Raw genomic sequence first — 13325 nt, forward strand, 5'->3', positions numbered from 1 at the left:
GAGAGAGAGAGAGAGAGACTGGCCATAATGTCATTCCCATAGGTAGGTATTTGTATCCCTATGGTAGGCCCACCTAGTAACTCGATGTGGGGTTTAGGTATGAGTGTAGGGGGTTAGGGGCCTCTTTGACATTCTACGTGACACATACGAACAGAACAGTGGTCTCTTGTGAAGATTTGATGACCTTCGGAGTGAGGAAACTCACTCCAAGATGAGATTTGGGAATGTTCTCTCCATCTAGCTTGATGTTACCCAGGTAGAGAGTCCATCAAGCTAGGTTGAGAGACCATTGCCCAAATCTCATCTTGAAGTGAGTTTCCTCACTCTGAAGGTCATCAAATCTTCACAAGAGACCACTGTTCTGTTCGTATGTGTCACGTAGAATGTCAAAGTGGCCCCTAACCCCCTACACTCATACCTAAACCCCACCTCGAGTTACTAGGTGGGCCTACCATAGGGATACAAATACCTACCTATGGGGATGACATTACAGCCAGTCTCTTTCTCTTTCTTTTTCTCTCTCTCTCCCCTTCCTAAAAATGGTTCACCCAGTGGTCATATGCAGGAAATACAACAGATCTGACACCTATCGCAAATTCTGATAATGTTATCGCAATGTTCACTAACTTAGCTCTTCACATAGGTAATTAGCACAAATTGCAATAAACCACACCACTTTTGCAATTGCATGTGGTACTTACCACATTTTGATAAATCCAGGCCTTAGCTGGATAAGTAGCAATATTCAAACATATCCAGTTAAGTTAATCGGATAAGTTAGACCTGCTCAAATGCAAATCTAAAGTTAGCATGATGACTTATCTGGCTAACTTACAAGGCATATTCAACAGCATGGCTGTGCTGTTGAATATCCCATATCAGATCAGTTTTATCTGGCTAACTTACTTAACAGGATATCTTTGAATATCTACAGCTCTGTTACTCACACACATACATACATACAATCACATTCTCTGTCACTCATATAGCCATACAGTATCCCTATATCACTAACAGAACCACACAAACATAAACTCATATCACATATTCTGCTAATTGATATTGAATTTTACATTCCATCAGTTGGAATACAATGGATTTGCTACTTTATAGGGTTTTTAAAATTATTTATTTTGCTTTTTTGTTTCAGTTTTCTACCCCTAGTCTTTCTTCACCACTCCTTCCAGGGCCGGCAGGAGGTATTAGGCAGACTAAACAGTTGCCTAGGGCACCGGAAGTGGGTGGGGCACCATAGTTTGACATGAAGGTGGCTTTTTTTTTTAGCGAAGGATTTGGGCGGCATTTTTGAAAGTGAAGGAGTCGCGCGCTGGGATGTGGTTGTCGGCAAGTTCTTTGAATGGAGCTCTGGTGACGTGGGTAATGTGAATCGCAGGGGAGGTGGTGGCATGGAGAGAGAGAGAGATATCACGTGATGGGGTGATGATGTCACTGCCTAGGACGGTTAGACACTATCACACCAGTACTGACTCCTATTCTGTCCCCTAAGGCTACACTGCAGCAGCCGCCCTCCCGACTACCCAAAGACAGTGGCCCTTCACTGGCCTAAATCTGATTCTTCTCATGCTTGTGATGGAGGTTCTTTGCCAGCAGACACTTGGCTCCACTCTTGCCAAATGGCAGCTCTTTGCCAGACTGCACCAGGCTCTGGCTCCTCTCTCATATGCCCAACAGCAGTGTCAGCCCTTTGTTGTCCTGCGTTTGGCTCCTTGCTTGCCCAATGGTGGCAGCTCCTCGCTGGCCCAGGTTCTTTCCAAATGGCAGCTCTTCGCCAACCTGGACTTGACTCCTCTCCCATCTGACCAGTGATGGTGATTTTATGCTGACCTGTATCTGTCTTCTCTCCCTCCTGATGGCAGCAGCTCTTTGCTAGCTCAGTCCTACCGCTTCACGTCAACCACCCAAAGCTCTTTTCCTGGATGTAAGCACCAGGTATTTAGGTGAACTGCCACCTAGAATTTTCCAGGCTTTCCCTAGCCCAGGACCAGTTTTAGGGCAAATGGCACCCTGGGCAAAAATTATAAATGGTGGTTCCCCCTTCTTTGTATGTTCTCCTCCCCATTCTCCCTCCCTGCAGATATTCTCTCCCTCTTCTCCCTGTCCCTCTGGACTTTCTTCCCCCTTATCCCTCTCTGCACCCATTCTCCCTTCCTCCAAGCGATCTATCTCTCCTCCAGATATTGTCTTCCTCCCTCATTCATGCATTCTTTTCTCCTTCTCCCCTTCCTCCAGGTGCCATGGAGGCAAAATTGAATAACCAGGCTCTGGGGAGTCCCCACCTCCTCAAACCTTACTGGGTGCTTATGATTCCTGCCTGATCTACTGACTGACCAGCAAAATGGGCAATGTTGGCAGTGCCTGAAGCACCCTGGGTGACTTCTCTGCTTGCCCTACCCCAGCCTATCCCCCTGCTGAACACTTCTTTCACCCTCCAAGCTCAGTTCTTGTCTCTTGCTCCCCAGTCCATTCTTTCTCACCCATCCCCTCTCTAGCTAATCCTTCCTCAAACTCTTATCCAGCCATGCACCTTATCACCATTCCTTCCCCATCCCATCCCCAGCAATAACTGCCCACTCTCTTTTCACACTCCCACTATTCACTTTCTGCCAAATTTTAAATCACCTGTGCGTGTAAAAAACAGGGGTTATGCGTGTGGCCGGGCCTTGCGCGCACCACGCACACCTTCAAAGGGGCCCAACCACGCATTTAACCCCTGTTACGCACCGAAGTGCCAGGCCCAGATAAAGGGGCAGGGAGGGGTGTGGGCCATCCAGTGCTCCTACCATGTGACAGGGGCTGGCCAATGGCATGGATACCCTGTCACATGGTAAGGGCAAAGGGGCATCAGCGCCATTTTTATTAGCGCAGCTGATGGCCCAAGACTGGGACATTGCTCCCGGGACCCCCACTGGACCACCAGGTAATTTTAAAAAGTTTTGGGGAGGTTGGGAGGGTGGGGGAAGCTAAACGATGTGTTTTAAAGGCTCGGAGTGGGTTTAGAGGTTGTTTTGGTGTGCCGGTTTTCCCGCCCTCCCCCCAAATAACTCCCGTTAGTGGACACTAACCCGATTAACGATTTTTTCACGATAAATCGGGGGAATTTCTATTGTATCGCACTATTTAACGATTATTGATGATTTAAAAAATATTGGATGATATTTTAAATCGTCAAAAAACGATTCACATCCCTACAGAGAATTCACATGAAAACCCGAGTTTTGAATTTCACAAATACAGACTTTGTCAAAATGTACCTGGAGGAAGACCTGGAAGACTTGGGGGAAAAGGGTGAGGTAGAAAAACAGTGGGCCAAATTAAAAGGAGTTATTACAAAGGCAACAAATCTTTGTGTTAGAAAAGTAAACAAGAGTGAGAGGAAAAAGAAACTGATCTGGTTCTCTAAGGAGGTGACTGAAAAAATAAAGGTAAAAAGAGCAGTGTTCAAGAAGTATAAAGGATCCCAAGAAAGGGAACACAGGGAAGAATATCTCTTAAAACTGAGGGAGATGAAGAAAGAAAGGTCAAGCGGAAGAAAAGATTGCCGAAGAGGTTTAGCGAGGTGACAAAACATTTTCAGATATATCAGAGAAAGAAAGGAGGCCAAAAGTGGTATAGTGAAATTGAAAGATGGCAAGGAGCACTGTGTGGAGAGCATGGGGCATGGGATAAACATTGTGAATCTCGAAAGGCGAGTAGATGGAAATGAAGAAACACATGCAGGAGGGTAACTTGCTGGTGTGGCAGTTACTACCCTTAGCAGGAGGCATGGAGATTATTAAACTTAACCAATTAGCCTTGATGCTTTTAATGCAACTGCTATTGATCAATGAACTGTAAGATATGATGTACTCAGCAATATCCAAATTCAAAAAACATCATATACGGAAACATATATTATATTATATTATTGTGAGTGGAAACTTCATATATTACTGACAGCTTTCTCTGTTTCTGAATAAGAACATAAGAGATGCCATACTGGGTCAGACCAAGGGTCCATCAAGCCCAGCATCCTGTTTCCAACAGTGGCCAATCCAGGCCATAAGAACCTGGCAAGTACCCAAAAACTAAGTCTATTCCATGTTACCGTTGCTAGTAATAGCAGTGGCTATTTTCTAAGTCAACTCAATTAATAGCAGGTAATGGACTTCTCCAAGAACTTATCCAATCCTTTTTTAAACACAGCTATACTACCTGCACTAACCACATCCTCTGGCAACAAATTCCAGAGTTTAATAACTCTCGTACTGCCAGCTTGCAGTATTAATTTATACTTCTACAGTCAACGTTGTGTGATATGACTGTGACAATATTTTAATCATTGGTCTCCACCCACTTTTATCAAAGGTTGCAGATTTTTTTTTCTTTTTAAAAAAAAAAAATTTTTTTGATTAGTTTTTAGTAATTAGCAACAAGGACACTTATCATTTCAGTCTTGCAAAGCGATGAAATGCCTTAGGAAAAGGGCAGTTGGGTTGTTCCTAAGGCATTTCATCGTTTTTTGAATTTGTTTAATGCACCTGCAACATTGCTCCCCACTTTGATGGCAGGGGAGGAAAGAGGAATTGGATTCAGACAATAACCAAGAGGGCCCCGACTCTATGGTCTGGGGCACTAATAGACATAAGGGAAAAAGCACAGGACTGCTTCTTTGGCCAAGTCTATAAGCAAAGCATGTCAAGCAGCATTGTCTGAAGTTTAAAGAAAGCTCATCACCCAGTAAAAAATGTTGCTAGTATAATTTTTTATGGGTAAAGGCTTGGGGATAACAGCACAAATTGACAGTTATTGCCCTTAAGAGAAACATGAGCGTGGCCTGCACAGAGTGGCAGATGCTACCGTAAGCTTGCTGGGCAGACTGAATGGACCATTTGCTCCTTTTCTGCCATCATTACTATGTTACTATGTATGTTTACATAAGTCTGCACCAGCAGCTATTCAGTCTGATCAGAGAAAGAAGTGTCCTGATCCTTTAAGCCAGGAGTCAGCAGCTGGAAAAGAAGGGCTGCCCCAGGTAATTTGGAGCTGGAGCTGGAACTGGCTTAAGTGCTGTGTTTTTCTTCTTGGGTATCCATGGGGAAAGGGGGGTCTCCCCCTCTTCTCCTCATACTGGCGCTGGGCATCTGACATCAATATCTGTGTAGTCATGTAGTTTGCCAGGGTCTTCTCATGTCAGTTTCTTTGACTGCAGCTGCTCTCATCTCACTTCCCTGAGGTCAGGCAAAAGCAAGGCTGTATTGGAGGCTGGTATACTCTCCCCTCCTCCACCTCAGGCACATGCTGTACCACTGGTCTCCTCTCTTTCCCTCCTGAATGTCAATTGAGTGCACATGGACTCAGAGGCCAGGCATAAGAGGGATGTAAGCAGTTTACATTAGCACATGCACATAAGAACATAAGAACATGCCATAATGGGTCAGACCAAGGGTCCATCAAGCCCAGCATCCTGATTCCAACAGTGGCCAATCCAGGCCATAAGAACCTGGCAAGTACCCAAACACTAAGTCTATTCTATGTTACTGTTGCTAGTAATAGCAGTGGCTATTTTCTAAGTCAACTTAATACCAGGTAATGGACTTCTCCTCCAAGAACTTATCCAATTCTTTTTTAAACACAGCTACACTAACTGCACTAACCACATCCTCTGGCAGCAAATTCCAGAGTTTAATTGTGTGTTGAATGAAAAAGAATTTTCCCCGATTAGTTTTAAATGTGCCCCATGCTAACTTCATGGAGTGCCCCCTAGTCTTTCTATTATCTGAAAGAGTAAATAACCGATTCACATCTACCTGTTCTAGACCTCTCATGATTTTAAACACCTATCATATCCCCCCTCAGCCGTCTCTTCTCCTAGCTGAAAAGTCCTAACCTCTTTAGTCTTTCCTCATAGGAAGCAGTGCTCAAAACCTACACAGCAAACCTGTTATACTATAACAGAACTAACTGGCAGGACTCAAACAGCAACAATCTTAAGTAGGAAAAGGCAACATTGCAAGTATAACCGCAAGTGCTAGAACATCAACACACTTTCTATTAGAAAAACAAAACAAAGAAGAATGCTATGGACCCCTACACAGAACTATGCACTAGTGTAGGGCCCCATTGGGATCCCTACTAAATTGTGTGGCCTAGTAATTAGGTCAAAGCTGTGTAAAGTAGCAGAATATACAGCCTTTCCCACAGTACCCCCCACAAGAAGCTGCTGTACTGGTTTATTTCTATTTACATCAAAGCAAGTGAGTCCTGTGTGGATTTTGTTTTGTTTGGATTTAGAGAAGGAGTTTTCTCTTCAGTACTCATTTTACAGTAAAGATTCAAAGCCTTGACTGAGAAGTCTTAGAAAAAAGAGATTAATTTCCATCTCACACCCATTGGTTGGTGATGCATCTCCAGTGAGTTTTGTAGTTATTTACTCAGTGTGAGTTTTGTTGAGAGGAAGATTTTACCCACCCTTCCTATCTGTAAGTGCAAATAAGAAGCTTTTTTTTTTTTTTTTTAAATCAAATCATCTTGGTGCTCCTCAGATCTGGCAATTAGGGAAGAAGGAGTGAATCCCCAGTTGGTATTTTAACTAGGAAGTGATAGGACGTGAGAGGAGAATCTGAGCTACCACAGCAAATAGCTAAGGTACCCTTGGAGTACATGGATGATGGCGAGGAGAAAATTGGAGAGTTTAGAAGTTCAAGAAAAAGTACTACATCCCAGCTATGATGAAGTGAAACCAAATTGGGAGAGAAAGATCCAAAGTTTACCGTTTTTCCAGGGAAGCTTCACCTTCTATCCAACGAAAAAGAAGGGATCCTGAGGAAGAGATTATGGGAACACGGATCCCCAAATCTACTATTTTCAACTACTTTATGGATATTATCTAAGAAACTTGTATCAAATGCCATACTTTTGATGTCTGAACTAATTCTTCATTGAAGTTTATGTAGCAATCCTCCCGTTTTTTGTGTTTTATCCTTGACTAGGGGGTGATATGGGTCCAGATTCAGGTCTGGACAGGGAGAAAGATTTCTCTTGAGGGGCCCCTGGTGCTGTCGATCACTATCTAAGTGACCATCTCACACTCTAAATCATATAGTTCCAGGAGGTGCCAGATAGTGAAAAATAAGAGCAGGGAAGCCAAAATTAAGCCCACAGCAAGAAACCAGGATCCATCCATCCCCTAGCAAGTCCACACTGGGAAGCACACAAAGAAAACACTGGAGTCCGTTGTTTGTGTTCAAAGAAAATATAGTTTTTACTATAACTTAAAAAGAGGATCCAGGTCAAGATGACAAAAATAAGAATCAACATCCAGTGATCAATAAAAAACAAATGGTTTCCCTGTCCATTCTTTTGTTTTACTTCCTGTTGTTAACCCGCCCGCGACAGGTGTGGGCAGGTCCCCTACCTCTCTCCTAGCTGTTCTTTCTGTTCAGCGCGGTAGACTGCTGCTGATGCTGTCCTCCGTGGCTCAGAGGCCACGGCCGTCTCCTGCCCTGAGCTGCTCGCTTCCTCTTCATGGCTGGAGCCGCTGCCAGCCAGGGTCCTTGGACAGCAAGGAAGCAGTCCTTGTTGCTGCCTATCTTCTTTCCTCCATCTTCGCGGCAGGGAGCCGCTCCTCTTTGGGCATCCCAGGCGGCAGGGATGCAGCCAATGTGTCTTCACTTCCTGCTTCTTTCTAGGTGCGGGCGTGTGCCTCTTCTCAGCATTTAAAGGGCCAGCGGCGGGAAACGCCCCGCAGCCCTTGAAGATAACATCATCGACCAGTCCTGCTTCAGCCCTATATAAGGGGCCCTTTGCAGCCTCTCGTGGCCTTCGCAAGGAGCCAGTTCCTGGATGTCCAGACCTTTGCTCCAGGAGTCTTCTGAGGTCTATCGCTTCTTCAAGGTCCTGTGTTTCCTGTTGGAGCTCCTTTGTCTTCCTCAGCCTTCGGATCGAACTCCATGGCTGTCCATGTTCTTCTGTGCCGGTCCAGATCCTCCGTGGTCTTCAACTGTCTTGATGGCTCTTTGTTCTGTGTTCCTGGTCTTCCTGTCCTGATGTTCCTAGTCTCATCCTTTGTCGGAGCTCCTTTGTCGCCTGTTCCATGTCCTGATGTTCCATGGTTCTGTTCCTGAGTCCTGATGTTCCAGATGTTCTGTGTTCCTGTCTTGGTCCTGATGCCTTCGTCTTTGCCTCTGCAACCAGTTCCCAGTTTCCTGTATCCATCTTTCCTGGCGTGCCACTGTTGTGGTCCATGACCAGCCCATGGGGGGCTGTATAGGGTGCTTCATGGTACAAGGGCTTCTTCTCGTCTGCAGCACAAGTCTCCAGAAGACCCTTGTTTTTAATATTCCGAGTTCCTAGTTCCAAGTTCCGAATCTTGACTCCTGAGTCTTGAATCCTGTCCCAGTCTTTGGAGTTCCTTGTCTGCTTCTGTCCATGCCCAAGACTCTGCCAGAACCTGCTCCACTCCAGCGTGGCCGCAACCAGCCATAGGTGGCTGTGTAGGTTGTGCCCTGGTACAGGCCTCTACTGAATCTAGAACATGTTCCAGTCTCAAGTTCCACTACTTCGCTTGGAGTCTGCTTTGCGCTCAACGTGGTCCGCGACCAGCCATGGGCGGCTGTGTAGGGCGCGCTGCAATGCAGTTCTCACCCAGTACTTTCACCTGAGTCCTGAAACCTTGCCTGAGATCTTCTGAGTAACCTGAATCCTTGTTCCGAGTCTTCTGAGTAACCTGAATCCTTGTTCTGAGTCTTCTGAGTAAACTGAATTCTGCCCAAGTCTTTTAAGTAATCTGAATCCTTATCCGAGCCCTTCCAAGTTCCAAGTCCTCATCTGAGTCCAAGTTCCAAGTCCTCGTCTTGTTCCTGCCCTCAGCCTCTGTCTGGCCTCACACACTCGTCATTCCCAAGCAGCAGGTCCAACAGGGCTTTCGAGTGGCCGGAGGGCTACTCCTGAGACCAGCATTGCATTGCTGGGTCTCCTTGGTGAGTGTGGGTCCAGCAGAGGGCTGATCCTGTTTGGTGCCTATTCCGAGTTCCTTGCTTTAGTTCTAGTCCTGCTTTGCTCCTGCTCTGCCCATGCTTGCATGCGCTCACCTCCCACGGTGTGGATCGGGGCTCCTCTCTGAGTCGTGCCGTGGCTCAGGGGCTCACACTCTCCCATGAGCTAGTGGCCGCGCCTGAATCAGGACCTATAGGTCACGGTCGCAACACTCCCTTCCTGCTTTTGCACCATCCTGATTGAAAATATCCTCCTCTGTAAGAGTGGGATAACTAGAGTGTAGCTTCAGTTCTGGCATGAACTAGGCTGAAAAAAGTATCCCCAAGCACAACATCCAAACTGGGTTAAAAAAATCTGACTCTTCAACTGTAATTCAAACTATCAAAAATACTAGTCTCTTGAGTTATTGGTTCAAAAGTCTACATCCTTCTCTTCACCCAATCTGTTAACTGATCAAATGGGTCAAAACATCTCTGATTCCAGTCCTTTGGGATACTGGGGGTATGCCCTTCCCTCAGATACTGGTCAATCAAAATCCAAAAACTCTTCTCAAAATTCTCTTCCTCAATACCTCTTTGCCAAATGCTTGAATTGCCTTCTGTGAGATCTGGGGGGAAACTCCAGTCTCCAACCACCTTGCTCTGAGAACTTGTGGAAATATCTAGCTGTACAATCCTTTCTCTATTGAAACCCAGGGAAGGTTTCAGCTCCTCACTCATCCTCTATCTTTCCACTCTCCAACTCACCAACCCTCTGAAGCACTGGGCATGCTAAAAGGACTTTATACCCCATAAAAGCCTATCCCCCCAAAAGGTGGGGTTAAAACAATGGGGGGTTAAAACAATGGGAGGAATCAAAAATATCGAAATCTCTCCTACTGCTCCTAGATAGCAAAAATCAACATAGGGATAATGTTAATGACTGGTGTGGTCCCGTCACATTTATATTGGAACAGCACTACAGTGTCCAGCTTCTTTATTAACACTCTGAACATCCAGATCCTTGGAGGTTTATCCTCCTTCCCCTGCGGAGAATCCTCCCACTGGGGCTTAAAAAAAGGTGGTATTGTCAGAAACTTAGCTCCAGTATTGAATATTAGCCTGGACTCCCTGAAGATCACCTGAGTCAGGGATACACTAGCAAAATGCCTTACCTCTTTTACACACACAGAACACAGACTCACCAAATACAGAATAATTGGCCACAAATTAGAAATTAAAAATGTGCAGATAAAAACTGAAATGGAAACTCCATGGAGCCAGGTTCTGTATGCAGTGCAACACTGAAGAAAGAGAAACAGAAACGGATTCCCTTCTGAACTGAGCAAATGCTAAGATACAAGAGATGCAGTTCACATTACATAAGTTGATGTATTTCAGTACTAAACTGCAAATAAAATGCTTTATTTACTTTTGTTATCTGGACATTTTTATTGCTTTTAATAAAGCTGGTTGTGGCATCTTTTTTCCACTTTCATCTGAATGATCTTTTCCTAACAAACCAGAAGTCACCCAGCAGATCTGGAGATCTTGGGTTGTCTGTTTCCCATTCCTCCTAGTCGCTATTCTCTCCCCTCCCCCCAATCTCTCTTAGTCCACATCCCTTCAGCAACCCTCCACCAGCTTGCTTCAAACCTGCTCATCCTGTAGCTCTTTTATCTCCCTTTCTTCCTGCTTGCTTCAACAACTCCCTCACCTCCCCCATCAATCCGTGGCTGATTTGGCAGCAGCGTAGTGCTAGCTTTGCCCCTTTTACATGGTTCACAGTTCAGTAGTTTGAACCATAGAGGAGAGGCATCAACGGCAGGAGGAGTGGTCTTCATGTGCCAAATCGCTGATACCGTTCTTCTGCCAGCCAGGGCTGGGTCACGGGGGGGAGAGGGGAAGAGGTGGGTCACTGATGTCAGACACGGAGAGAGAGAGGCATTGGAACATGGGGGGCACTTGACCCTTTGTGCCCCCTTGACAATGCCTATTTTGGGAGGAAGGCAGGGAGATATGGGGAGGGCTGCAGAAGCCCATTTTTTGAGAGTGTGCTTACATTTTGGGCTGGTTAAATGCAAGGAAAACTGTGCTGCCGAATGCAGTAGCATTACCATGTCTGCGTTGTTTTTAATACAGCTGTGGTAGTGCTGTTGTATTGTGAATCTCATTAGTCTCATATGTCAAGTATTAAAAATGAATGTACGATGGCACTATAACTGGAAGGTAGTGCATATTATCATGGCGATTTTAACATCGTGTTGGTTACTACATAGACCTCTTGATGAATTAATGGCTTCTCGGAGCATCAAGTAGAGCAACCAGGAAATCTGCATCCACTGATTGTCAATGTGTCCTTGTGCCACACTCAAATGGAGGAATTAATGCAGGAAACTGATTAATCACAAAACAGCCTTCCTTATGTACTTTATTTTAAATATAATTCTTATCAGGGAGAATAGCACTGTGACTGCCGAGAGGCATAAACCATTGCAAGTTTGCCTACTTTTCCATCTGCCAACGGTTAACAAGTAAAAAAACTGTCCCTTCTAGCTCTCTGTACAGCCAGGCAACCATCACTAATTATTTTATTTACATCCTGAAAGCCCCCCTTTCAGGACATTTAAAAAAAACTTTGACATCTTGCCCTCCCTGACCCCTTTGTTCAACGCTATTCTTTCTTTCAGTTGTTTAAATGTATCATCTTGATCCCCCAACACCCCATCCTCTTCTCCCCCTTGGCTCTGTTTCCATCATCTCTTGTCAATCTGACTGTGCCTAAACTTCCCCGCCCACAATCAGCCTTTCCTCTTCTCTGCTTCTCTTTCCTTTCCTTGGCCTCTTATACCTATCTTTTCATTGGCCCTCTCAGTTTTCCTGCTTTACCTCCTGTTCACTCCAGGTTTGCTTCGTAAAATTCACCCTATATATTTCCAAAGGACAAACGTTTATTGAGTGGTGGGAATCGCAGTGGCTGATGATAATGGAATAAAATGGCTTTGTAAAAAAAAAAAAAAAAAAATGTCAGCAGTGTCTGCCGGTTAAACGCTCCTTTCTAATTTCTATAAACTTCAGCAGTTGTAAAAACGGAGGATTTCAACATCCCTGACATCAGAAGTTGGGATGAAACACAACCAGTCAGTCACAAGGACTGGCTGAACTCTAGGTTGGAACATTTTTCTCTTTTATCTCATCATCTTTTATCTTTCTTTCACCAAATTATTGTGAAACAATGTGCCTTTGTCATTCCTGCCTGGCTTGGTGTGGAGTATTGTTAGTCCATTCTATAGGAGAAGGACCAATGAAAAATGGTCTCTTTCCCCACCCCCCCTTCTCATTATCATACCTCGCCCTGCCGCAAACAATTGGTCCTAGTCATGAAAGACACAATTCTGACTGAAACTTCAGGCATTGTAGAGAGTTTTGTGCACAAATAAGCCCGGAATCAGCTCATTTCAGTTCAATGATCATTTAATTATTTACTTTACACATAGGCATTTTGGACTCAACACCCCAACTCCGATGGATAAAACTGGGAACAAAAAAGTAACATCAACTGTTATACATTCAACTTTGAGGAGTTATTCAATAAAAAAAAGATTCATCATTACTTGAAAAGTGAATGCATAATGGGCAGGATGAGATGCTATCAATGCCCTCCAGTCCACCTACATACTCATAAAAATCTAGTCCCCCAAAACATAGACACCTCCATAAGACCTAAGACCAGAATATATTTACTTCTGCTTCAGGCTGCCTTCAGTTCATACCAGAGCACAGCTACCCCTAAGCATTTCCCAAAATGTATTCATATGGAAGCAATTTTGCCACTTACATTTTTGTTTTTACTCTGTCACACAGCACCTTGAAAATGTCTTAATAAGCTTACCCTATCTTTAAATACTGGATAAAGCTGAAGATGCAAAAGATGCTTTTAAAGAGCTAGTGCTGCTTTTCCCACCTTGGGTGGCTGACACCCAAGGTTAGTTATTTCTTTAAGGTCTACACCAGCCAGAACTTGTTTCTTCCATCCTTAGCAGGATGTTCATTCTCCTCCTGCTTAATCCCTCAGGGTGGCAGGCTCTCTATGAATTACTGATTGAATTGGTTCAGTAGGATGTCAGCAGCCAATCAGAAGCACCAGACCATGATCTTATGGCTCTTCTGAAGAAAATATATATTTTTTTACCTTTACCTTTTGAATGTATTTTGCACCATGCAAAAGACTTTCACATCCACAACTGAATATTTCTAGAGATGTGTATTCATTTGAAATAAAATAGGTAATGCCACCATTTCTTTTTTTCATGACACCCTTCAAAACTGAACAAAATTTAAAAAAGGGAACAA

This window comes from Rhinatrema bivittatum, chromosome 5 (assembly GCF_901001135.1).
Source record: "Rhinatrema bivittatum chromosome 5, aRhiBiv1.1, whole genome shotgun sequence".
Taxonomy (NCBI): domain Eukaryota; kingdom Metazoa; phylum Chordata; class Amphibia; order Gymnophiona; family Rhinatrematidae; genus Rhinatrema; species Rhinatrema bivittatum.